The sequence below is a fragment of the Perognathus longimembris genome, chromosome 26 (assembly GCF_023159225.1).
Source record: "Perognathus longimembris pacificus isolate PPM17 chromosome 26, ASM2315922v1, whole genome shotgun sequence".
NCBI lineage: Eukaryota > Metazoa > Chordata > Mammalia > Rodentia > Heteromyidae > Perognathus > Perognathus longimembris.
The window spans coordinates 8,986,646-9,010,943 of NC_063186.1; the positions used below are offsets into that span (position 1 = coordinate 8,986,646).

General features: G+C 43.9%; 1 protein-coding gene across 3 annotated transcripts in view; it reads right to left on the minus strand.

Annotated features, from left to right (window-relative positions):
• Positions 1–24,298, minus strand: part of Dag1 (dystroglycan 1) — a 40,845-nt gene that overhangs the window by 11,845 nt on the left and 4,702 nt on the right. The window contains exon 1 of one of the 3 annotated variants that reach the window (XM_048334813.1): positions 10,042–10,103. The exons of the other annotated variants lie outside the window; for them this stretch is intronic. The gene's annotated coding sequence lies outside the window, so the exon portion shown is untranslated. Of the gene's footprint in view, positions 1–10,041; positions 10,104–24,298 lie in introns of those variants that run through there. 3 annotated transcript variants of the gene reach the window in all.

Below are 24,298 nucleotides of genomic sequence, written 5' to 3' on the forward strand. Positions count from 1 at the left end.
ATCTTTTTCCACCCAAAAGGCCCCAGTAACCAGCAAGCCATCCAAGGACTTCAGATCCATTCCTCACTAGGACGTTTCTTCTCTAACAGGACACAGGTTTTTGACTAACACAGACTCACCAGAATTATTAAATGCCACATTCACCACCAGGGACCAAATGACTACAGAGACCCCCTATGGGAATAGATTCCAAGAAGCAATTAATTACCAACAACATTTGCAGGATCTTCAACCAGGAGAGGCAAGAAAGAAAGCATCCTGATTTCTCAATGCCCAATGTTCCCCATACTGGCTTTTATTTATTTATTTTGCCTGTCCTGGGGCTTGAACTCAGGGCCTATGCACTGTCCCTGAGCTTCTTTTCTTTTGCTCAAGGCTAGCACTCTACCTCTTGAGCCACAGCACCACTTCCACCTTTTTCTGTTTATGTGGTATGAGGAATCGAACCCAGGGCTTCATGCGTGCTAGGCAAGCACTCTACCACTGAGCCACCTTCCCGGCCCCCATGTTTCCCATATTCGGGTAGGAGGGGCTGGGAATATGGCCTAGTGGCAAGAGCATTTGCCTCATATACATGAAGCCCTGGGTTTGATTCCCCAGCACCACATATATAGAAAATGGCCAGAAGTGGCGCTGTGGCTCAAGTGGCAGAGTGCTAGCCTTGAGCAAAAAGAAGCCAGGGACAGTGCTCAGGCCCTGAGTTCAAGGCCCAGGACTGGCCAAAAACAAAAATAAACAAAAACAAAAATAAACCCATATTCGGGTAGGAGTCTTCTCCTCAGGTACCTATACAATGCCTCAAGTTTAAAGAGGCTCCTTGTGGGGTGCTGGTGGCACACACCTGTAGTCCTATCTACTTAGGAGGCTGAGGTCTGAGGACTGTAGTTCAAAGCCAGCAGAATAAGCCCAAAATGGTGCTGTGGCTCGAGTGATAGAATGCTAGCCCTGAGAAAAAGAATCTCAGGGACAGCACCCAATCCTTGAGTTCAAGCCTCAGGACACACACACATATGCACGCATTGGTTCTTCATCTATTCTGTTTTTATTATTTTTAGTATTTTGTCCATTTTGCACCATTTTTGTAGCTCATTGCATTACTTTATTTTCCATGTCCTTTTTTATATTATCATTAGTTTACCTTTGCTTTTTACTGTTACATAGTGCTTTATTTTGAGGCAAGGTCTCTTAATGCAACCCAGGTTTAGCCTCAAATTCATGATCCTTTTGCCTTATCCTCCCAAGTGTTGGAATTAGGGGATGGGTATGTGACTTAGTGATAGAGTGCTTGCCTAGCATGCATATAAAGCCCTGGGCTTGATTCCTCAGTGCCACATCGAGAGAAAAAGCCCGAAGTGGCACTGTGGATTAAGTGGTAGAGTGCTAGCCTTGAGCAAAAGAAGCTCAGGGACAGTGCACAGGCCCTGAGTTCAAGCCCCAGGACTGACAAACAAACAAAAAAAACCCACAAGTGTTAGAATTACAATACCACACACCATTTACATAGTGCCTCTTTTAACGGTCTGTTCCTTTCTTGTGCATTGTAACTCTATTTAGGTAAATGGTTCGGCCCAACCAACATCCCAGCAAGACTAATTTGAGGGAGGGCAAGGATCCATTTGTTGTAACCCCTAAAGTATGCCCAGCACTCTCAAAGTACCCAGACATGAGGAAGAAAAAAAAAAAGTTTTCCTATATATATTTAATTGTTTACTTGCTTTTCCGTTTTTACTTTTCTGATTCTTATTTTTTAAATCTTATGTGAGAAACAGTATGCATTATGAGCCACACCCTGCCCCACAAGAGGATAAGCTCAGTCTGCTATCTGAGGACACAGGATGACATAGGGTGTCTATTTCATGGTCATGACTAAGTGCTCTGCATTTAGCAGGCAGGCAGGCAGGCAATGTCCAGGGCACAAGTCCAACTACTATGTGCTGGCTTTCCATGCTCTGAGGAGAAAAGATCTTTTTTGTGATTTGGCAAAAAAAGAAAGCTGTGTCTTTCTTTCAGATGCTGGCTTTCTATAAACAAGGGTCAAGTCTGCTCGTGCTAGGAACCTGGTAGACTGTCTACATACCTGTGTTAAGTGTTCCTCTGGAAGGATTTTTTTTTTTCTTTTTTCGTCAGTTATAGGGCTTGAACTCAGGGCCTGTCCTTGAGCTAGTTCACTTAAGGCTAGTGATCTACCACTTTGAGCTACGGCTCACTAGCAGTTTTTGAGTGGTTAATTAGAGATAAGAGTTTAGTTAGCCAGGGGCTGGTGGCTCACACCTGTAATCCTAGCCACTCAGAAAGCTGAGATGTGAGGATTGTGGTTTGAAGCCACCTCAGACAGGAAAGTGCATGAGACTTTTTTCTTTTTTTTTTGGGGGGGGGGTGTCTGTTGTGGAGCTTGAACACTGGGCCTGGGCACTGTCCCTGGGGTCTTCAGCTCAAGGTTAGCACTCTACCACTTGAGCCACAGCACCACTTCCGGTTTTCTGGTGGTTAATTGGAAATTAGAGTCTCACTGGCTTTGAACCAAGATCCTCAAATTTCAGCCTCCTGAGTAGCTAGGATTACAGGCATGAGCCACAGTGCCATAAGACTTCTATCTCCCTCAATTAAGTACTTAAAACACCAGAAATGGAGCTATAGCTCAAGAGGGACAGTGGTAGGCTTGAGGACAAAAGCTTAGGAACAGTACCCAGGCCCTGAGTTCAAGCTTGGAATTAGCACAAAAATAAGTGTTTAGGCTTCTTGACAAGAGCACCATTCTAACACTACGGCATACCAGGATCAATCCAGAGCCACTCAAGAATATATTTCAGGGCTGGGAATGTGGTTTAGCAGCACAGCACTTGTCTAGCATGTATGAATTCTTGGGCTCAATTCCTATATGGCCTAGTGGCAATAGAGTTTGCCTCGTATACATGAAGCCTGGGTTCAATTCCCCAGCACCACATATATAGAAAACGGCCAGAAGTGGCGCTGTGGCTCAAGTGGCAGAGTGCTAGCCTTGAGCAAAAAGAAGGCAGGGACAGTGCCCAGGCCCTGAGTTCAAGCCCCAGGACTGACAAGAAAAAAAAAAATTCTCACTCCTTGTCTGGGTGACAGGAACCTCCAAAGTTTTCTTAGTGAGAGATGAGTGGCAGAAGAAACAGGCTTCCTGTGCCAGCAGCCATGCCCACAACTAAATCGGAGCTCTTAGTACTGCCCTAGATGCCAGTGAAATCTAATTCCATAAAGAAGGCCCTCCTAGGGCCTTAGGCGCTCTGAACACACACCCAGCAGCCGTGGCACATACAGTGACAAAGAGTCAGGTTTTTCAAGACAGCAGATCCACATTCCTCAGCTTCAGAATCCCATCCCAGGGACAGAGAAACATTAAAAGTGCTTAGAGCCTGGACAGAGTAAAATACCTCTGTACTCTCAACACTCTGGTAAGGTAAGAGGTAAGAGGATCTTGAGTTCAAGATCCTGTGTCAAGGGGGTAAAAAGTGTTGGAAATCGTACTTAGAGGGACAGAAACTGGAGGAGTCACAGAGGGAGGCAAGTCCAGGCTTAAGAGTGCACAGGCTGGGCATGGTGGTGTGTATGTTATCCCTCCCAAGCTACAGGAAAAGCACAATGGCTGAGTGTAGTGGTACACATCTATCTTTCCAGCAATAAAGGAAAGTACAAATAGGGAGCTCCAAATCCAGGCCAGCCTGGCATAAAGTGAGATCCTCTCTCAAAAATAATTCAGAGGGCTGGGGGCTGGGAATATGGCCTAGTGGCAAGAGTGCTTGCCTCATATACATGAAGCCCTAGGTTCGATTCTTCAGTACCACATATATAGAAAATGGCCAGAAGTGGCGCTGTGGGTCAAGTGGTAGAGTGCTAGCCTTGAGCAAAAAAGAAGCCAGGGACAGTGCTCAGGCCCTGAGTAAAAGCCCCAGGACTGGTGGAAAACAAACAAACAAAAATAATTCAGAGGGCTGGGAATGTGGCTTAGTGAGTGCTTGTCTAGCATGCATGAGCCTTAGGTTCAATTCCTCAGTACCACGCCAACAGAAAAAGCCAGAAGTGACACTGTAGCTCAAATGGTAGAGTGCTAGCCTTGAGCAGAAGAAGCTCAGGGACAGGGCCCAGGCCTTTAAGTTCAAGCTCCAGGACTGGCACGCACACACACACACATCAACCCCAAAACCTTATTACAGTGCATAGTTCCGCAGGAAAGAATTCTTCTAGCCCTGCCTTTCACCTATAATAACAATCTCCACCTAGATGTAGCTGAAGCATGACATTTAGTTAAGAGTGAAGGGGAGATGCCTGGGAAGCACTGGACCCTTATGCCCTACTCTGTCCAGATAGCCTAGTGCCTGGGAATTCCAGCCCCTAGAGCCAAGGAGTGCCCCAGGCACACAGGAGCCCAGTTACTAAATGTGTTCTACTCAATAAACTCAAGGAACAAAAGCATATATGGCCTCACTCAATTTGCAATCATCTTAATACTTTCTCATGTGCTGAAAAACCCAATGAATTAAAACTTTCACATCTTTTCAACTAAAAACTGAAAGAATAGCTACTAGTTCTTACTTTCCAAGAATGAAGGAAAAGTTGTAAGATTTAACTCATTATTAAGCCCACAAAATGGAGCAAAGGCATTGATTTCCAGTAGCCCTAACAGGTATGTTACCTAAGAATAGTTACCTAACCTGTCCAAATTGCTGCTATTCATCTGCCTGTAATCCTAGCTACTCAGGACACTGAGACCTAAGGATCACGGTTCAAAGTCAGCCCAGGCAGGAAAAGTATGTGAGACTCTTATCTTCAATTAACCACCAGAAAAGCGAAAGTGGAGCTGTGGCTCAATGTGGTTACAGTGCTAGTCTTGAGCAAAATGAGCTCTGGGGCAGTGCCTAGGCCCTGAGTTCAAGCCCCAAGACTGACAAAAAAAAAAGTGGAAATTTCTTTTCTTTTTTTTTTTTTGGCCAGTCCTGGGCCTTGGACTCAGGGCCTGAGCACTGTCCCTGGCTTCTTCCCGCTCAAGGCTAGCACTCTGCCACTTGAGCCACAGCGCCGCTTCTGGCCGTTTTCTGTATATGTGGTGCTGGGGAATCGAACCTAGGGCCTCGTGTATCCGAGGCAGGCACTCTTGCCACTAGGCTATATCCCCAGCCCCGGAAATTTCATTTTAAAACAGGATGAAAATAATAAAATCCATGTCCCTGTTTTAAATGGTTTCAGAAAAAATTAAAAAACAGAAATCTTAATTAAAACCACCTCTTTAGGGCTGGGAATATGGCCTAGTGGCAAGAGTGCTTGCCTCGGATACGTGAGGCCCTGGGTTCGATTCCTCAGCACCACATATACAGAAAATGGCCAGAAGTGGCGCTGTGGCTCAAGTGGCAGAGTGCTAGCCTTGAGCAAAAAAGAAGCCAGGGACAGTGCTCAGGCCCTGAGTTCACGGCCTAGGACTGGCCAAAAAAAAAAAAAAACACCTCTTTAGGTTACATTTAACAAGAAAAAAAAAAGGCTTTTTTCCAAGCCACCCAGAAGTTAAAGTGAAATATTAACTCTCAGTCTAATAGTAATATAGAAATTCTGGAAGGTTAACTAGTTTAAAGAGGCTCCATCTTATAGCCAACACACTGGAAAAATAGTTGTAAAGTCACTGTTTATTTGGGCTCCAAACACCAAAAAGACAGGCATATTTCTCTGCTTATAAACACTTCTTGACATCTAATAAAAGGTCTTAAGCCAAGTTCATTGGTGAAAACTCAAAGCATCACCCATGATTACTCTTGTCTTAGACAAATTCCTACCTGGCCTGTTTGGTGATGTGGTACTATTTCTTAGGTCTTAGAAAGTTGGCAATCGGGCTGGGGATATGGCCTAGTGGCAAGAGTGCTTGCCTTGTATACATTGAGGCCCTGGGTTCGATTTCCCAGCACCACATATACAGAAAACGACCAGAAGTGGCGCTGTGGCTCAAGTGGCAGAGTGCTAGCCTTGAGCAAAAAAAAAGAAGCCAGGGACAGTGCTGAGGCCCTGAGTCCAAGCCCCAGGACTGGCAAAAAAAAAAAAAAAAAAAAGAAAGTTGGCAATCAAGGAGTTGGGGGAACCAATCAATCAAAAGGATCCAGGGTCACATAAGTAGCAAGAGATTTAAAGGTAAAAATATGCTGGAGAGAAAGCTGCCACTTCTGAGAAGCAAGCACCATGAAAAAGTCCTTCAAACAGAAAGCTACTTGGAATATTTCTCTCACTTGGAAAATTCTTAGAAATTCTCACCTCCAGAAGATATCAAATGCAAGGGTCTACAAAGGACAGTGATTTCTGCTAATAGTAGTTTGGGTTTTTCCAGCAAACACTGGAAGAAGCAAAGATTTAATGCCTGACTATAAAATTACTCAGGTGCAAACATGACCTAGACAAAGAGAAGACACGGTTCAAAACCCAGGGCTAAACAGTCTTTCTTTACTGGACCATAGCTTTAATCTGAGTAGATTTTTAACATTTTTGTGATGGGGAGAAACAGTTCATCTACACTTCACCAAACTCCGTAAGTTGTGGTTAAATATTACTTACTACTGAATTATACACTTTTAACTATTCAGATGGTAGGTTTTATGTTGGGTTTTTTTTTTTTTGTTTTTGTTTTTGTTTTGGCCAGTCCTTGGCCTTGGACTCAGGGCCTGAGCACTGTCCCTGGCTTCCTTTTGCTCAAGGCTAGTACTCTGCCACTTGAGCCACAGCACCACTTATGGCCGTTTTCTGTATATGTGGTGCTGGGGACTCGAACCCAGGGCCTCATGTATACGAGGCAAACTCTCTTGCCACTAGGCCATATCCCCAGCCCTCCCCCGTTTTTGTTTTTGTTTTTTAATATTCAAGTTTGTTTTAGGCTGAGCATACAACTCACAATGCTACAGGGTGTGCTTGTTAGCATGTACAAGACCCTAGGTTCAATTCTCAGCAAGTAAGCACACACACACATTTTTAAGTAGTTAAGACAAGCACCGGAGGCTCACATCCAAGATGGAGGTTCAAAGGCAGCCTGGGCAGTAAAGTCCACAAGACTCTTATCTTCAATTAACCAAAAAAAAAGCCAGGAGTAGAGCTACGGCTTAAGGGATAGAGTGTTAGTCTTGAACACAAAAGTTCTGGGGCAGCACTCAGAACCTGAGTTCAAACCCCACGACCAGCAAAAAAAGAGAGAGAGACAGACAGACAGAGACAGAGACCAGAAATGGTAAGGCACACCTACAATCCTAGCACTCAGGAGACTGTGAGACAGGAGAATTGCAAATTTGAAGTCAGCCTGGGCTACATAGCAGGATCCTATCTCAAAGTAACAAACAAAACCCAACAAAATGGAAACTGGGAATGTGGTGGCTTAGTGGTAGAGTGCTTGCCTAGCATGCATGAATTCCTAGGTTCAATTCCTCAGTACTATATAAACAGCAAAGGCCAGAAGTGGCACTATGGCTCAAATGGTAGAGTGCTAGCCTTGAGCAAAAAGAGCTCAGTGCTCAGAGACAGTGCTCAGGCCCTGAGTTCAAGCCTCAGGACTGGGGGCGGAGACAAGATGGACACTTCACAGAATGACTATTTTAGGGAAAAAAAAATCACTCAAATTAAAAGCCCAGGGATAGGGTACGTGTCTACCATATAAAAGGCCCTGAGTTGAATCCCCAGTATAAACAAAACAAAACAAGACAAAAATATTACTCAGTCACACCAATTAAGACTTCAGAAAAAATACTACAAGATGCTTTATGAGCACCTTCTCATAACAAGGTCCAGCCTTTTAATTGCCAATGATGACTAGTTGCTGTGGCCCATGCCTATAATTCTAGCTATTCAGGAGGCTGAGATCTGAGGACTGTGGCTCAAAGCCAGACTGGGCAGAAAAGGCCATGAGACTCTTATCTCCATTTAGCCAGCAAAGTTAATGAAAAGTGTTCAAGTGGTAGGTAGAATACCAGCCTTCAGTGAAAAAGCCAAGTGAGAGCTAGAAGCCTTGAGCTCAATCCTCAGGATCAGCACACAAAAATAAATTAGAAAGTTATTACCAATGCCCAGATAGAATGAAAAAGGTAAACTGAGCCCAAAGACAAGAATCAAGCCTCATCATCCATTTGACTGCAGCAGTTAGTGGGGTGAGGTAGAAATGTGGCAGTAAATGCAAGAGGTGGGTGGCCAGCCTCAGCAGCAAACAAGTGGCAATGAATTACCACATCTTCACACTCATGTGGCATCTAAGCTCAATTAAAAAAGCAAAACTACAATTATCTCAAGACAGCACAACAATTAACACTTCAGCACACACTTACTGACTACCCACCCTCAACTGGGCGTGAGACTTCATTTGTTACACGTGATCTTTCCAAATTTCATACAATATTCCATTAAGAGTTATATACATCACTGAGTACAGTCATGCACTACCTAACAATGTTTAGATCCCATCTATGATGCTAGCCCTCTAAGATTATAATGGAAAAATCTCTAACACCCAGACACAGCGCAATGCATTACTCATGTGTTTGTGGTGACAACAGTACAAAACCTAATGGACTGCTAGTCCTACAAAAGTCTAGCACATACAATTATACACAACATAACATTTGCTAATAACAATAAACAATTGTTACAGGTTTATGTATCTACTATACTTTTTTTTTCTTCTTTGCCAATACCAGGTTTGAATTCTGCCTCAAAAAAAAATTACTCAGCTTGCTGGGCACTGGTGGCCCACGCCTGTAAGCCTAGCTACTCAAGAGGCTGAGAACTAAGGGTTGCAGTTCAAAGCCAGCCAGGGCAAAAAAGTTCCCGTGAGGCTCTAATCTATGGAGCTGTGGTTCAAAGTGGTAGAACACTAACCTTGAGCAAAAGAGCTTAGGGATGGCACCCAAGCCCTGAGTTCAAGCCCCTCAGCCACCACCACCCCCCCAAAAAAAACACCCAGCTTGCTTGGTTGCTGTACCATTTTAGCCACACCTCTAGTCCAGCCTTTCCTAATTATTTTGGAGCTGGGAGTTTCGTGGACATTTTTGCCTGGACTGATTATGAACTACAATTCTCTGGAACTCAACCTTCTGAGTACCTATTATTTCAGGTAGAAGCCACTAGTTCCTGGTTATACTATACCTTTTTTTTTTTTGGTCAGTTGTGGGGCTTGAACTCAGGATCTAGGTGCTGTCCTTGAGCTTCTTTGTGCTCAAAAGCTAGTGCTCTACCACTTAAGCCACAGAGCCACTTCTGGTTTCTGAGTGGTTAATGGAGATAAGAGTTCAGGGGACTTCTCACAGCCTCCTGAGTAGCTAAGATTATAGGTGTGAGCCACCAATGCCCTGCATTATATTATCATTTCTATCATACTTTAGAATATACTCTTGCTTATTAAAAATATTTGAGAGTGGGCTGGGGATATGGCCTAGTGGCAAGAGTGCCTGCCTCATATACATGAGGCCCTGGGTTAGATTCCCCAGCACCACATATACAGAAAACAGCCAGAAGTGGTGCTGTGGCTCAAGCGGCAGAGTGCTAGCCTTGAGCAAAAAGGTAAGCCAGGGACAGTGCTCAGGCCCTGAGTCCAAGCCCCAGGACTGGCCAAAAAAAGAAAAAAAAAATATTTGAGAGTATTGCTCAGTGGTAGAATGTTATTCTAATACATGCAGGCCAAGAGTTCAGTCTTCAGCACTGGAGGAAAAAGGAGGGTTAGCCATAAAACAACCTTGGGCAGGTCCTTCAGAAAATATTCTAGAGAGATTATTACAATAAATGGCAGCTTCTCTGAGAGTTACTGCCCCTGCCTCTGAGCACAGCAAGATGTGGTAGTGGAACAGGTATTAATGATGTTGATCATGCTTGGGCTTAGGCTAGTATGTGTGCTTGTGGCTTTGTTTTTGTTTGTTTTATGCCAGTCCTGGCATTTGAACTGAGGGCCTGGCCTCTATTCCTGATGGTCTTTGCTCAATGCTAGCTGCTCTACCACTTGAGCCACAGCTCCACTTCTGGTACCACTTTTTGGTAGTTACTTGAAGGTAAGAGTCTCACAGACTTTCCTACCAATGCTGGCTTCAAACTCCAATCTTCAGAGCTCAGCCTCCTGAATAGCTAGGATTACAGTTGTATGCCACCAGTGTCTGGCAAACAAAAAAAAAAAAAAGTTTCAGAAGTAACAAAAACCATTAAAGGGCTGGGAATATGGCCTAGTGGCAAGAGTGCTTGCCTCCCATACATGAAGCTGTGGGCTCAATTCCCCAGCACCACATATATAGAAAATAGCCAGAAGTGGTGCTGTAGCTCAAGTGGCAGAGTGCTAGCTAGCCTTGAGCAAAAAGAAGCCAGGGACAGTGCTCAGGCCCCGAGTCCAAGCCCCAGGACTGGCAAAAAACAAAACAAAAAAAAAAAACTATTAAAGGTAGAAAAGAAAAAGCTTACAGAATGAGGATATGCAGCTGAACACACACACACACACACACACACACACACACACACACACACACACACACACACACACACACACAGTGAGGTCTACCCCAAGATTCATACCAGCACTGAAAACACAGCTCTCCAGATTAATTTGCCCAACCAAAACTGCTCCTACATAGGTACAAGTATCTCACAACTACTGCCCATGGACCAAATCCAATGGCTTGCTGAGTTTAAGACCCTATATGACTACCCAGAGGCGAATAAAGGCCACTTGTTCAAGTCCATGTGCACGGAGAACTTCCAGAGCAGCTCTGGCCTTCCTAGTGACCCTTATGTCCTCTTCTTCATGCAGCCCCCTCCTTCCTCTAGTCCAGAAACTGCAGCCAACACCACCTGGAACCACTATACTTATCACACTCTGACAGTCCCAACTCAAGACAGAACTAATCACAATGCTCTCTGAACATTCAGATATGGGGGGGCCTTCTCCTTTAAAAAAAAAATCTATTCAGGGGAATTTTTTTTTAACTCCTCCTCCTACGCCAGGGCTCAGCCTCCCTTAAATGCTGCTTCCTCAAGAAACCTTTCCAACAGGGCACTTTCCATCTTCATTAAGTGCTTAGAATAGTAACAACAAGGGCCAGATCTGATTTGCTCAAATAATCTAATGACTGTACACAGAGAACACAGGTCAGATGCAGGTCTTCCCCTGATATTTGTTGCCTACTGTGGGTGAACTGTATCAAAGACTGCATAACTTCAACGGACACTCTACCACAAAGCCCTGACAATAACACAAATAGCACCACCTCAAGGGGCTGATAGCCCAACGTCCAGAACAAAGTTCCTCACTTTGATATTCAGATATACAACCTTCCTCTTTAGAAAGGAAGTCAGAGATTCTTATCATTTCTTATCAATTAGAAAAGGGTCTTTTTTTTTTTTTTTTGAGGCAAGCAAGACCTGCTTTCTGGAGCCCACCTCTTAGAAGAGGCTAGAGGTGTAGCTCTCAGTGGGAGAATGCATGCTTAATATCCATGAGGTACCACTAAAAATAAATAAAGCCCATCTTATTCTAACATCATTATGTTCATTTGCTACTGAAAATAAAGCAAATAATTAGACACCATGGAAACTCCCTTTATTCAACTGCAACTTTTTTTTAGGTTAAACCTAGGACTTCATACATGCTGGGCAAGCATTCTATCACTGAGCCTCAGCCCCATGGTTAACCAAATCTTTTTTAAAATTAGATTTATTTTAAAATCAGATTTTTTAGTAAATAGAAATGATGCATATCATGTACTCATATCTTTAGCTTTCCACTCCAAGTTAAAGAAACCATATACTTAAGGGCTGGGAAAATGTGGCAAGAATGCTCGGCTCATATACATGAAGCCCTGGGTTCAATTCCCCAGCACCACATATACAGAAAATGGCCAGAAGTGGCGCTGTGGCTCAAGTGGCAGAGTGCTAGCCTTGAGCAAAAAGAAGCCAGGGACAGTGTTCAGGCCATGCATCCAAGCCCCAAGGACTGGCAAAAGAAAAAAAAAAAAGAAAAGAAAAGAAACCATATACTTAAAGAGGCTGAACTCACTAATATGGGTAACACAGAGACCCTATCTCAAGGTATAAAGATACAAATAGAGGAATTGGGGCTGGGGATATGGCTTAGTGGCAAGAGTGCTTGCCTCGAATACATGAAGCCCTAGGTTCGATTCCCCAGTACCACATATACAGAAAACGGCCAGAAGTGGCGCTGTGGCTCAAGTGGCAGAGTGCTAGCCTTGAGCAAAAAGAAGCCAGGGACAGTGCTCAGGCCCTGAGTCCAAGGCCCAGGACTGGCCAAAAAAAAAAAATATATATATATATAAATAAATATTAAAAAAAAAGCCAGGGACAGTGTTCAGGCCCTGAGCCAAGCCCCAGGACTAGCCAAAAAAAAAAAGGAATTGAAGATCACCATGAAAAGGGCAGATGTCATGCTGACACAGGAGCCTAAAATCATGTTGCACCACTAAGTACTGAAACAATGACAAAGACCCTCACAAGAATACAGGGACCAGCTAGCTAGAAGGGGCGCACATACTGACCAAGCCTGGACAATCCAGGCAGCAAACTGAATACTGAGGGAATTTATGATACCCACTAAATTATCAATATGAATGATGTAAATGAAGAAGTGATAAAGATAAAACATGAAAAAGCTCTTTAAGTAAGATGACAATGATTCCAATAGAGGAATGATGTATATAGAAGCATACAACTGCTTAGCTTCAAGTACAAAGCCCTGGGTTCAACTGCCTAACACACACACACACACACACACACACACACACACAAAACACTACTGGAGGCTGACAGAGAGGATTAAAATCTGATGAGGAACAGGATATATAAGTAGACTCATATTCTCCCATAAATCATTTGTTATTTATAAAGAAAAAACGACCATACAACTAGCTCCTCAATCAGAGCTGATCATGAAGACAAACTGTGCCTAACCATAAGGCTATCAAAGATATTACTGGGATTGAGCACTAGCGGTTCAGGCCTATATTCTATCTACTCAGGAGGTTAAGATATGAGAATCAAGGTTCAGAGCCAGCCAGGGCAGACAAACGTTCAAGACTCTTATCTCCAATGAACCAGCAAAAAGCTGGAAGTAGAGGTGTGGCTCAAGCGATAGTGTCAGCTATGATCAAAAAAGCAAGTGGTGGGGGGGCGGGGGAGAAAAGCCACTTGAAAAAAATTTTTAATTAAGTGGAAAGACAAAGGAATATGGGACATGGGGCATGGCACAACTCTCCTCTCTGGACCCCTGTGCCAGTGTTGATAAGCTCTGCAAGCTCTGACAAGCTTATATAAACCTTACCTCACCACTAATGTCACACTTCAGAGCAACTGTCCACGATGGTTGTGGACTCCAGGCACCAAGCCCCCATCAACACAACTCAAGTGTCCCTAAGCCCTCCAACTTTATGAGGGGAAGTCAGCATCTTCTCCAGAGACACTATAAATACAAAACACACCAAAGAGGGTTTTGTTTACTGGTTTCAAAAGTGACTTGGGTTACAATGGAAGAAAATGTCACACTGGGACCTGAAATTACTACATTGAGCTATGTTTGCTTTAGATTAAAAATAGTTTCATCTTCCCTTCCCAGGAAGAAAAAAGACCAAACTAGACCATCACCAAGCAGAGAGACCAGAGAACTAGCTAGAAGCAAGACTCAGGCAAGCTACATGCATGCAGTGTTTGTCAGTATCAGATCCCTTACTATGGATTCTCTGGAAGCCTCACAATGATGCCACATCTGTCTTAGTTATTCCAGATTTTTGACCTTAGAATGAACAAATGGTAGTCATGACTCAGTGCATACTATGTGGAAAATGAACTAGGCAACTTTTGGGCAGGAATGGGAGGAGGAAACTGAGGAAAAGCGAAGGAGTGACACTGTCCAAAGAGAAGAAATGTGCTCATAGCTGGGCGCTGGTGGCTCACGCCTGTAATCCTAGCTTACCTCAGGAGGCTGAGATCTGAGATCAAAGGTTCAAAGCCAGCCTGGACAGAAAAGTCCGTGAGATTCTTATCTCTAATGAACCACTCAGAAAAAGTTGGATGTGCTGCTGTGGCTCAAGTGGTAGAGAACTAGCCTTCAGCAGAAAGAGGCTCAAGGACAGTACCCAGGCCCTGAGTTCAAGTCCCAGAATGGGCAGGGAGAAAAATCAAACAAACAAACAAACAGAAATGTACTCATTATTTGACTTACAAAGCCATGACCCCTCTGTACAACACCTTAAGAACATCAAAATTGTATTTAAAAAGCTAATTTACACAGAAGTAAAACCAATTCCAATAACAGATTAGGGTACAAGTGAAAAGCAGGTCTCTTGTACAGTCCTTTGTGTAAGAAGTATCTTTTTTTCCCTCCCTTGGTACTGGGGATTGAATACAGGCCTCACACTTTCTAGGCAAGTACTCTATCATGTCAGCCATACCTTCCCCTAGTCTTTTTGCTTTTAGTCTGTATTTCAGACAGAGTCTCATGTTAACTTTGCCCAGGATAGCCTAAAACCTCAATTCTCCGGCCTCCGACAACCACGTAGCTGGGATTATAGGTGTTTGCCACCAAACCCGTGTGTGTGTGTGTGTACACTGCTCCTGGAGGCTTGAACTCAGGGCCTGGACACTGTCACTGAGCTACTTTTGCTCAAGGCTAGTGCTCCACCACTTGAGCCACAGCTCCACTTTCAGCTTTTTCAGTAGGTTAGTAAAGATATGAGTCTCACAGACTTTCCTGCTTGGGCTAGCTCCAAACCTCAATCCTTAGATCTCAACCTCCTGTACAGCTAGGATTCTAGGCATGAGTCACCAGTACCCAACAGCCAAACCTTTTTTTTGAGATATGCTATATCTAACTTTTTCCTAGGCTGGGTCTTAAATAAAGAGATCCTTTTGCCTCCAGAGTAGCTTGTTTGTTTTGGTGCTAAGATGCTAAAATTGGACCTACGCCTTCCCCTGATTTATATCCCCAGTCTTGTTTGTTCCTTTTTGTATCTATTAGAACTGGGAGACCTTAGCCCCACTCAATAGTTATCCTTTTCACTCACCCCTGTTGCACGCAGCACATTCAAATGTTTAAGTATCTTGCATGTTTTGCTCTCAAGGGTGATTTCCCACATTATTTTTTCTTTTGCCAGTCCTGGGGCTTGGACTCAGGGCGTGGGCACTGTCCCTGGCTTCTTTTGTTCAAGGCTAGCACTCTACCACTTAAGCCACAGCGCCACTTCTGGCTTTTTCTCTATATGTGGTGCTGAGGAATCAAACCTATGGCTTCATGTATGCGAGGCAAGCACTCTACCACTAGGCCATATTCCCAGCCCCCCCCCCTTTTTTTTTTTTTGCAGTCTTCTGAGAACATATCTAAGAATAAAAATCCTAGCTGTAGGACAGCTAGGTTACAGGATATATACATTGAAATTAATAGATTTTGGCAAAATGCATTTCAACTTATAGTCTCACCTAAGCATGTGACTTTTCCCTTACTTTCACCAACACAGGGTTATTATCAAACTTTCATCTATCAAATGAGGAAAAGGAGGGGCTGGGGATATAGCCTAGTGGCAAGAGTGCCTGCCTCGGATACACGAGGCCCTAGGTTCGATTCCCCAGCACCACATATACAGAAAACGGCCAGAAGCGGCGCTGTGGCTCAAGTGGCAGAGTGCTAGCCTTGAGCAGGAAGAAGCCAGGGACAGTGCTCAAGGCCCTGAGTCCAAGGCCCAGGACTGGCCAAAAAAAAAAAAAATGAGGAAAAGGAAGGAAGATGGGTACACTGAAAGGCCTGATATAGCAGTGTGCCCGTCTCATACTGCTGTACTAAAGGGCACAGTGGGTAGCAGGTATCATCAATTCAAGCTGAGAGTAATAGTACTTTTTTTAAAATTATTTCTTTATTGTCAAAGTGAAGTACAGAGGGGTTACAGTTTCATATGTAAGGCAGTGCATACATTTTTTTTTTTTTTTTGGGCCAGTCCTGGGCCTTGGACTCAGGGCCTGAGCACTGTTCCTGGCTTCCTTTTGCTCAAGGCTAGCACTCTGCCACTTGAGCCACAGCGCCACTTCTGGCCGTTTTCTGTATATGTGGTGCTGGGGAATCGAACCCAGGGCCTCATGTATATGAGGCAAGCTCTTCTGCCACTAGGCCATATCCCCAGCCCCGAGTAATAGTACTTAATGGTTAGCTAACAGGAAATAAAAGAGGGTGAGTTTCTGGACAATTAATAAATCAAACTTTGACACTATGGTTTTTTAATCAAACTTGACTACCTCAGGTGAAAAAATTCCTATGCTAATTTCTCCAAATAATGAAATACCTACAGTATTCTTTGTTTTTATACCCGTATATGATGCCGTCCAAGACAGTCTTCTAGACTATAATACCGCCTAGACCAACACAAATCCAGACTCTAGGCAGCAGGAATAGAGATACAGGTACTAAATGTAAGGACAAAAGAAGATGTTGATTATTCCTGGACTCACAAGCCTGCAGATACATTGAAGAAAAAGCAATAATCTTTACTAAATCATATTCCCAATGAATGAACAAAGTCTGGAACAAATGCTGGAGGCTAGCCTGCCCAGGAGGTCCTACCCTCCAGGACCTTAGGGGCCCAGGAGAAAAAAACCTCCTGTCCATACAGTTGTGTGCATAAGCCCACTTGTACTTCTGAACTCTCTCACTGAACAGCCTAACTTGTGTGCACAAATAATTAGCCCAACAGAAACTGGTCCCCACAACTGTGTCTGACCTTCTCTACCAAGCACAAAAATATATCAAGCTACACATTTTTGATTTATGCAGTTGCCAGGAAATTATGCTTCTACTTAAAAATGCAAATGTCAACAAAACCAAATACTACTAGGTTACTAAGCAATTTGGTGAAACTTCTTTATTTTTATCAGGAGATTTTTTCAAAGGTTTATTCAAACAACAACAAAAAAAAAAACCACATCTCTTAGGGCCTGCCAACTACCTACTGACACCTGAGACAAGGGCAGGGCATTCCTGCCTAGGACCTCTGCTGTTAGCCAATCACAACCATCAGAGCACACCAGAGCAGCCTAGACAGAAATTCTGGCTTAACTCCTGCTTTACCAATGCCAACCACTAACCACAGTTGTCATTTTGATCTCACCTAACTCAGAAATTCAGTTTTCAAAGGTATTAGCATAAATCTCTCATACACAGTATCCAGCCCTCCTGGTACTGCCCAGCCTGCTGCAGGCAGCCTGAAACCCACTCCTACAAGCAGTGCTCAGCAGCTCTCTAGTCCTTCCTCCCACACAGCCCACGCCTCCCTGACCCTGGGATTCTTTACATTCTCCTCCCTAAAGTATGACCTTCAAAAAGTAAGGGTGCTTGCCTAGCATAAGCACAGGCTAGGTCAAGAAAGGAAGGAAAGGGGGCTGGGAATACAGCCTAGTGGCAAGAGAGCTTGCCTCCTATACATGAAGCCATGGGTTCAATTCCCCAGCACCACATATATAGAAAACGGCCAGAAGTGGCGCTGTGGCTCAAGTGGCAGAGTGCTATGCTAGCCTTGAGCAAAAGGAAGCCAGGGACAGTGCTTAGGCCCTGAGTCCAAGGCCCAGGACTGGCAAAAAAAAAAAAAAAAAGAAAGAAAGAAAGAAAGAAAGAGAAAGAAAAAAAAAGAAAGAAGAGGGGCAGGGAAGAAAATCTAGTCTAATGCCTGGGGTGTGGCTCAAGAGATAGAGCTAGTGCTTCATTAGGATACATAAGGCCCTCAATTTGATCCCCAATATTACCACTGAAACAAACAAACAAAAAACACACTATTCTAGTACCTGGCCTAAGTAATCATGGTGAGTGCATCAAAATTATGTAAACATAAAATAAGTGAAAATTTAAATACATGAAAGAACTGCAAAATAAGGAGACCACATACACATCCTCAACCCCGTAAGTCTGGGTGATGAGTCTGTGTTCACAACCCACAAAGCCTGCCCTATCACCCAGCCCACCTGTCTTGACCTGGCAGACACGAGTAAAGCAGCTCACTACCTTATAGCAGATAGCTACACAGAATATCAGAAGGAAAAACTCCAAAATAGCTTTCAAACACAGAAAAAGGGCTGTAAAATGAAAAAGATGCGCATCTGAGACAACCATTTAAAACATCAGGAGTAATCCTCACTTTAGAGATGAGGAAACCTAGGTTTCCTCCTAGGCGTTCACAGTCCCTCATATGGTAACAATCCCTCATAGGATGGGCAATTGAGAGTATGAGAACTCCACCCCTGGGCTGGGAATGTGGCCTAGTGGTAGAGGGTAGAGTGATTGCCTCATATACATGAAGCCCTGGGCTCAATTCCTCAGCACCACATATATAGAAAAAACCGTAAGTGGTGCTGTAGCTCAAGAGGTAGAGTGCTAGCCTTGAGCAAAAGAAACCAGGGACAGTGCTCAGACTGAGTTCAAGCCCCAGGACTGGCCAAAAAAAAAAAAGGAGAGAGAGAAAGAGAAAGAGAATTCCACTCCTAATCCTCAAACTACCTGGTCCAATGGGATAGATAAACTAAGGGAGAAAGAAAGAAAAGAAAGCTGAAAAAGGGCTGGGAATATGGCCTAGTGGCAAGAGTGCTTGCCTCGTACACATGAAACCCTGGGTTCAATTCCCCAGCACCACATATATAGAAAATGGCCAGAAGTGGCGCTGTGGCTCAAGTGGCAGAGTGCTAGCCTTGAGCAAAAAGAAGCCAGGGACAGTGCTCAGGCCCTGAGTCCAAGCCCCAGGACTGGCCAAAAAAAAAGCTGAAAAAGAGGATGAGAGCAAGGCATCAGTGACTCACGCCTGTGATCTTAGTTACTCAGGTGGCTAAGATCTGAGGATCACAGTTCAAAGCCAGCCTGGGTAGGAAAGTCCATGAGACTCTTATCTCCAATTAACCACCAGGAAACCAGAAGTGGCCCTGTGGTCCAAAGTGGTAGAGCTATAGCCTTGAGCTGAAGAGCTCAGGGAGAGCAACCAGGCCACGTTCTAGCCCCAAGACAGACAAAAAAAAAAGGGGGAGGGGGATGAGGAACAATAATAAAAAGCACATGGGCTGGGAATATGGCCTAGTGGTAGAGGGTAGAGTGCTTGCCTCACATACATGAAGCCCTGGGTTCAATTCCTCAGCACCACATATATAGAAAAGGCCAGAAGTGGTGCTGTAGCTCAAGTGGCAGAGTGCTAGCCTTGAGCAAAAAGAAGCCAGTGACAGTGCTCAGGCCCTCAGTTCAAGCTCCAGGACTGGCAAAATAATAATAATAATAATAGCACAGAGGTTGAAAACTAGGGAACATGAGCAATAAGAGAGGGCTTAAGGGGACATGCTGTAAATACAACATCAAAAATTAGGCCATGTAAACCAGCGCTGGTGGCTCATGCCTGTAATACTAGCTACTGAAGAGGCTGAGATCTGGGCGTTACAGTTCAAAACAAACCTGGGCAGGAAGGTCCATGAGACTCTTATCTCCAACAAACTACCCAGCAGGGCTGGAAGTGGTGCTGTGGCTCAAGTGGTAGAGTGCTAGCCTGGAGCAAAAGAAGCTCAGGGACAGCACCCAGGCACTGAGTTCAAGTCCCAGGACCGGCTAATAATAATAATTTTAATAACAAAATAAAATAAAATTAGGCCACAGGATCTAGAATTCTCCTCTTGCAATATTTGTCATAATCGTGTTGAGGAGACTGGTTTGACAAGATCTGCTGGACCAGCCTCTGCTTAGGTTCTACAACCTTCTCTACAGAAGTACTCTGAGAATCTGCTCTGCATGCCTATCGTAAAGACGATGAGAGAATGCCAGTGCCAAGGGAGAAAACAGCTAAACCATCTCCAATCTTGCCAAAGGGACCAAACCTCAGGCTGGATCTAGATGACCATTTACAGAAACAGAGGGAAAGCAAACTGTGAGGTGCAATCTTCTACATCTGGGCTGTGGATAACTCTTTTTCATGTGCTTCAGCAGATAATTGGAACAAAAAGGAATTGAGGGAGAAACTACAGGTTAGAGAGTTAAAAGATAGTCATCAGTTCAACCTGGCGTGGTGGCTCCCTCTCACAATCCCACTTACTCTATGTAGAGTTCAGGAAGTTCAAGGTTGAAGGCCAGTTCAGGAAAAACAGTCAACAAGACCCCATCTGAACCAACAAACTGGGTATGGTGATATGTGCCTATGGTCCCAGCTATAGAGATATATCTACATCTCTATATAGGAAGACTGATCAGAGGCAAGTCCCAGACAAAAGGACAAGACTCTGCCTGAAAGGAACTAAAGCAAAAGGCTGGAGACAGGGTTCAAATGAGAAAGCCCCTGCTTAGTAAATGAAAAACCTTTAGTTCAAGTACCATTACTTCAAAAGGATTAAATAAATTCATTTAGTTAAAATTTATATACAGTGACATGGCTCAAGTAGTAGAGTGCTAGCTGTAAGCAAAAAAATAAATAAATAAAAGAGTATGAGGCCCAGAGTTTAAGTTCCAGTACCAACATGTGTAAAATAAGTAATTTTTTAAAAAAAAAGAAAAGAAAAGAAAGCTGGGCATCAGTACCTCATGCCTGCCTGCAATCCTAACTACTCAAAAAGTTGAGAATTGGCAGTTCAAAGCCAGCTGGGGTAGAAAAGTCCTCTTACTCTCCATTTAGCCAGCAAAAAGCCAGAACTGGAGCTGTTTTGTTTGCTTTTGTTTCCTGTAATAAAAGATAATACATTATGAAGGCTGGGAAGTTGGCTTAGCAGTAGAGTGCCTGCCTAGCACACAGGAAACCCTGGGTTCGATTCCTCAGCACCACATAAACAGGGGGAAAAAAAGCTCAGGGACAGTGCCAGGACTGGAACAACAACAATAACAAAAGCTTCATCAAGACATGGGGAGGGGGCTGGGAATATGGCCTAGTGGCAAGAGTGCTTGCCTCCTACACATGAAGCTCTCAGTTCGATTCCCCAGCACCACATATATGGAAAATGGCCAGAAGGGGCGCTGTGGCTCAGGTGGCAGAGTGCTAGCCTTGAGCGGGAAGAAGCCAGGGATGGTGCTCAGGCCCTGAGTCCAAGGCCCAGGACTGGCAAAAAAAAAAAAAAAAAAAAAAAAGACATGGGGAGGGGGGCTGGGAATATGGCCTAGTGGCAAGAGTGCTCGCCTCAGATACATGAAGCCCTGGGTTCGAGTCCTCAACACCACATATACAGAAAATGGCCAGAAGGGGCGCTGCGGCTCAAGTGGCAGAGTGCTAGCCTTGAGCAAAAAGAAGCCAGGGACGGTGCTCAGGCCCTGAGTCCAAGCCCCAGGACTGACAAAAAAAAAAAAAAAAAAAAAAAAACATGGGGAGGCCTGGGATGTAGCTCAGTGATCCAGGGCTTGCCTAGCATGGGCAAGGCCCTGGATTTGATTCCCAGCATCACAAAAACAAAAAAACAAGGCATGACAAACACAGAGGGCAGACCTAAGGGGAAATACAAGTACCATCCTCCAGATCCCTGGTCAGCAGCAGAGCAGCAGGAGGGAGCAATAGCTTAGGCTCAGGGCCCTCAACACCCAGTAACTACAGAAGACCAGCCACAGAGCCCACTGCAGGCTGGACAATGGGCCCCATTCTTCCCAGCAGCCGTGGCAGGCTGGAAGAGGGGAGGTCAGGACATTCCTCCACCCCCTCACACAGAGGAAAAGGGCACAGGCAGCCTGGGGCACAGGCGCCCTACACAGGAAGAGAGGCACTTTCCCCTCCAGCTGTTAAAATCAAAGAGAACACCCTCTCTCAACCAGACGGGTGGTAAGAGCACGAGTGACATACACCTGTAATCCCAACTACTCAGGAAGACTAGGATCCAGAAGACTGAGGTTCAAAGCTGGCTTATGCAGTAAAGTCTTTAAGACTCATCTCTAATTAACCAGACTGGAGGTTCAGCTCAAGTGGTAGAGAAAGCTGTGTGAGCAAGAAAGCTGTGAGCGCGTACCACACACACACAGAAGGGTGGCCTGAGGAGCCATCTAATGATCAGGTAGAATATATGGCCCCTAGAGGATCTGGTTAGTAAAGTAATACACAACTAGAAGGGGGGAAAAAAGGCTTAGGAGTTTTGGGGAGGCAAGGGACCCCACAGGCCATGTCAGCCATGTCAGCTCTAGATTAGCAATGGGAATTGAAAAATCAGCTTTTTGTGTGTTTCTAGGATTTGAACTCAGGGCCTCATGCTGACTAGGCAGGCATTCTACCACTTGAGTCATACCTCTAGCCTGAGCCCAAGATTTTTCCCTGCACTAAGGAATACAATTCCTTTCTAAACTATTTTTCTTGGGAGGGGGGCAGTATTGGGGCTTGAACTCGGGCCTTCATTCACAGTTTTTGGCTCGTGGCTGGTGCTTTAACAATTAATTTCTAATTACCTACCACCTGAGCCATGTTTCCACTTCCGGCATTAGTTCTACTAGTGATGTCATCGCTTTTTCTCAGCAAACACTTGCCGGTTGGGGGCCTGGGAGTGGGCACACACCTGCTATCCCAGCTACTGAACACACTCAGGCAAGAGGATCAGCTTGAGGCCTGCTTGACTTACAAAGCAAATTGAAGCTAACCTGGACAATTTAGCTAGACACTAACACAAAATAAAATAAAGGGTTAGGGATGTGGCTCAGTGGTAGAGTATTTGCCTAGCATAATCATGGACCTGGGCTCAATCCCCCAACAAACCAAAGAAACAAACAAAAAAGATGTTAGGCACTGGTGGCTCACCCCTGTAATCCTAGCTACTCAGGAGGCTGATATCTGAGGATCGCAGGTTCAAAGCCAGCCCAGGCAGGAAAGTCCATGAGACTCTTATCTCCAAATAACCATCAGAAAATCAGAAGTAGGGAACTGGCGCTGTGGCTCAAAGGGGTAGAGCTCTAGCCTTAAGTAAAAGAGCTTAAGTACAGCAACCAGCCCTGAGCTAAAAAAAAAAATATATATATATATAATATATATAACAATATATACATATGTGCATGCTGGGGGTATAGCTCAGTGCCTAGCATATGTGAGACTATTGATTCAATCCTCGGCACCACACACACACACAAAATGATATTTATATACACATTTATTTTTATATATGTACATATATATAAATACAGAGGGAAGAGTTGGGCTGGGAGAATAATAAAAGGGGTAACATCCATTAAGATGTAATGTAGGGGGCTGGGAATATGGCCTAGTGGTAGAGTGCTCTTGCCTCATATACATGAAGCCCTGGGTTCAATTCCTCAGCATCACATATAAAGAAGCCAGGGACAGTGCTCAGGCCCTGAGTCCAAGCCCCAGGATTGGCAAAAAAAAAAAAAAATGTAATGTACTTAAAGCTGATTTGTTAACTGGTAACCCTGTTTTACAACTACTTAAGATAATAAAAATATACATATATAAATTATAGAAAATGTATAAAATATAAATTATATAAATATGTAAATAAAAGGAAAATATATAAATTAAGTCAACATAATGCCAGAATTTCATTCAAATTTCCTTCACTTCAAGACTGATACAGAATAGTTTTACCAGTTCTCAGTTTATGATCCTGTTATAGTATCTCATTCATCTGTCTACCTGGACCATAGAAAAGACAAAAAACTGCTTAGCTATCACCCCAAAGAAAAAAACAGAAAACCCTATTAAGACTAAATTAAGCCCTCTGGCTAGTGTAATTTCGTAAACTACTCTAAATCCCTATTTATAGAAGTTGGTATCTATCTCAGCAGTCTATTACTGACTAATGATCAGAGCGAAGAGACACAGTTAAGGGGCAAAGCAAATTATGTGACTCCAAAGAAGACTGCTTTAAAAAAATAAATAAAGACTGCTTTAATGCCTAAATACATGTCTATGAAATGATCAGACTAACCATCACCTTACTCCAAGCTTGCAATGTCAACAGGGAAAGGCAGAAGGGGGGCTTATGAAGCAATCAAAAAAGAAATATTAGCCAAGGCACAGAAATATTCTTGAAATGGAAAGAAAAAATTTTCTCCAGAAAAGAAGGGAGAAACCCTTTATCACATAAAACACATGAAAGAACACATTACCTGAATAAATTCCTAATCTGATTTTTCTATTTGGGTCTCCTTTGATGTCCATACCCCAATGTTTTTACTTTTTCATACTCTCAAAGTCTAGGCCCCATCACTCTGCAACTAGTACAAAAGGAAAATTCAATGGTGAATCAAATTTCTCATCAGCAACTTCCTACTGAGCTTGGAAAAAAGAAATAGGTCTCTCTTTTTTTATTTTTAAGACAGGGTTTCACTATGTACATCGCCCAGGACGGGGCTTAAACTCAGCTTCCC